Source organism: Pteropus vampyrus, unplaced genomic scaffold, assembly GCF_000151845.1.
Source record: "Pteropus vampyrus isolate Shadow unplaced genomic scaffold, Pvam_2.0 Scaffold120, whole genome shotgun sequence".
In the NCBI taxonomy this organism is placed as follows: Eukaryota; Metazoa; Chordata; class Mammalia; order Chiroptera; family Pteropodidae; genus Pteropus; species Pteropus vampyrus.
The window spans coordinates 418,519-421,684 of NW_011888901.1; the positions used below are offsets into that span (position 1 = coordinate 418,519).

Sequence of the window (3,166 nt, forward strand, 5' to 3'; positions counted from 1 at the left end):
GAGGAAATGACCCAGCCCATTGGCTCCTGGATTTGGGGAAGACCAGGCAGGTTTCCCAAGACTCTACTAGGCACTCTCAAAACCTCCCCTGCCAAGGTTTTCCCACACTCTTTTTTTCCTCCTCTTTCTTTCCCCTCCCCCCTAATGCCCCTCCCTCCTTTCCATGCAGGTCCCTCCCTCAGAGCCGCCTTCTCTCTGAGTCATTTCCCCTTCCCCGCCCTAAAGACCTTGGCTTTCTCTATGAATCCCTTCCCTCTGGCAGGAAGCAGAGGAAGGAAAAACTGGCTTTGAGAACAAGGTGAGCGCTTTGCCCAGCGAAGATGAGCAACGCATCCCGCCCTCGCCTCTCCATTCGGAGGGACAGGAAATCGAGAGAGTTCCCTCCCGCAGAGCGGCTGTGTTCCTTATCGTCTGAAGTCCCGGTGGCCAAGCGTGGGAGGTGCCACCCCCCGCCCGGTGTCTCCTGGGAGGCGAGGAGGAAAGTGGCAGCCCGGTAAGACTGGCCTGCGGGGCTGCAGCGAGCTCAGGAGGGGTGAGCTCAGCGCGGCACCTGGGAGCGACTTCGCTGCCCGCGAAGCTGCAGAGCGGAGGAGGGCCAGGCTCCGCCGGGCCTAGAAGCCAGCCCTAGAGAAAGGAGAGGGACGAAGGGGAGGGGAGAGTCTACCCGGGATGTGCGTGTGGAGGGGTGCATAGAGGAGCGTGTGTAGGGAAGCGCGTTTGTGCAGACAGGCGTGGAGGGAGATGCGTGTGTGGCGATTTGTGGCGGTGCCGGTAGGGTGCGTGCGTGTAGGCGTGCATTGGGGGAGGGGAGAACGGAAAGGAATGATGAGAGACGACGGGGGTGGGGACTGCTATTGCATGCCTGCAGGTTGGAGGTAAAGATGTCAGCGAAGCTCTGGCTGGTGGATCTGGAATTCGTGATTAACTTTTAATTTTTGAGGTAGTGGGGAGGGCGGACGTGACACGTTTGAAAATCGGAGGCAAACTATTTACCATAACAAAAAGAAAAAAAAAAGCGCAGACGGTTTGCATGTAAGTTTAGAGGAGTCCGGGACCCAGGGCTGGCCATCCGTTGACCCCAGATTAAGGCTTAAAACGGGGAGAAAACCCAAATAAGCTACTTTGGTACTTCCATTGTGTCTTTCGATTCTGTGAGAGGAAAAAAGGAACAGGTGACTGAGCTGTTGCCTTTCTGTGGGCCTGTTCTGGGCTTGGTGTGGCTTCTAGGCTAGGTTTGCTGCTCCTCAAGGACACGATGCCCTCAGAGTGAGGGTGTAAAACAGGTTCACTCCTCAGCGTAGGGCTTCATGGCCTTCCACATAAAGCTGGGTGCTGGGCATTGCAACAGGGTCCCTTCGTAAGCCCGAAATTGGAAATGTGAATAAGACTATGATAAATTCCCAGTACACAGAAACATTTAATAAATGGCAACAAATCTATCATCTATCTATCTATCTATCTATCTATCTATCTATCTATCTTTTTATCATCTATCATCTATCTATCTCAGACTATCATCTATCTCATAAGTTAAAGTAATTTTATTTTTATAGATGTAGAATGTATTAAACTGCTGATTTCTTTTTGATCTCTTCTAGGCACACCTGGCTTTGCTGTCTTCAGACAAAGCCCACCAAGTCCATCCTATAAAGTCACACACGTGAGGTAAGTGGGACATTAGTTTGAATTCTCTGCAGTATTTGGGTAGATAATGATTAGTCCACCATTGGCTCTCACCTGGATTGCTACTGCCTTGGTCTCCAAGCCTTCATACTGGTCTGCTTCCCTCCTGTTCATTCTCCATGTTGCAGTCAGTCATCTCTCCCTCTGAGCCACAGAATCACTTACTGGTTCAGAGCGCAGACCTTGGTGTCAGACAGATCTCGTTCAGATCCCAACTCCATCCTGCTCCACCACTTTCTAGTTGTGTAACTTTGGACAAGTTATTTCTCTTTAAAGAATCCTTTTCGTTATCTGTAAAGGGGGATAATGGTGATCTTTACAGAAATATATGTATGCAGAGTGGGCCATAGTAACTGCTCAGTAAATGGTAGATTAAAAATGGTAAGAGCTGTGAGGCTGCTACAAAGAGATTAGTTGAAGTGATGTACCATGACATCTAGATTGGATAGGGAGTAAAGCAATGAGGAGCCAAAGGCTGGCAGATCTTAATGACAATGAGGAGTAGGTATTCTGAGAACCAAGAAGTAATAGGGATAGGAGGTTGTAGTCTCAGATTGGGATAGTGGAGTTCAGGAATTCTGAAGTGGAGCTGCTCCATGTTTATGGGGTGGTCTAGGACACTAATGGTTAGAAATGGCATGTGAAGTGGCATGTGGTCAGAGGATGTAGAAGTGGAGGAGATCAAGGGACAGTAAGGTTAGAGTGTCATCTGTAGTCATTGAGGTTGCTTATATCAGCTGTCTCCAAACTTTTTGGCACCAGGGACTGTTGCTCCTCACAGAATCAAATGCCTGATGGTCTGAGGTGGAGCTGAGGCAGTGATGCTAGTGCTGGGGATCAGCTGCAAATATAGATGAAGTTTTGCTCGCTTGCCCACCATTCATCACCTGCTGTGCGGCCTGGTTCCTAACAGGCTGCGGACCAGTACTGGTCTGCAGCCCAAGGGTTGGGGACCCCTGGCTTATATGATGGCAGGGGTTGGAATGGAGTGGGAAATGGATCTAGTGCCAAAGCCAGTGTCTACTCTGATTAACAGGGAATAGTCATTTCTTTCAAAATTATTTACTGAGCTCTTATTAGATTTCAAGGTATAACAAGAACGGCAAGAGTCCTGCTCTCATGGGTCTTACAGTCTAGTAGGAATGACAACAGATATAAATAATCCCACCTATAAATAAAAAGCTGCAAACTATGATAAGAGTTATGAAGGAAAAGTAAGAGTTCTGTAAGTGCTTATAACAGGAGGACCTGACCCTGTCTTGAATGTCAGGGAAGGCTTCTCTGAATAAGTGATAAGAACTGAAGGATCAATTGGGGTAGATGGAGGTGAATGAGGAGTGGGTGGAGGAAGTGTTCCTGGTGGAGGAAAGGAACTGCATGTGCAGAGACTTGAAGCTAGAACACATATAAAGGACTTGAAGAACAGAGGTGTCTCCTATGGCTAGAGCATAGTAAGCAAGTGGAAATATTGTGAACTGAGGAT

General features: G+C 48.5%; 1 protein-coding gene across 1 annotated transcript in view; it reads left to right on the forward strand.

Moving 5' to 3' along the window:
- Window positions 1-186: 186 nt before the first annotated feature.
- LOC105296115 (NACHT, LRR and PYD domains-containing protein 12-like) overlaps window positions 187-3,166 on the forward strand; it is a 66,492-nt gene continuing 63,512 nt past the window's right edge. Inside the window, exons 1-2 of the mRNA XM_011366053.2 lie at window positions 187-493; window positions 1,599-1,665. The gene's annotated coding sequence lies outside the window, so the exon portion shown is untranslated. The remainder of the gene's footprint in view (window positions 494-1,598; window positions 1,666-3,166) is intronic.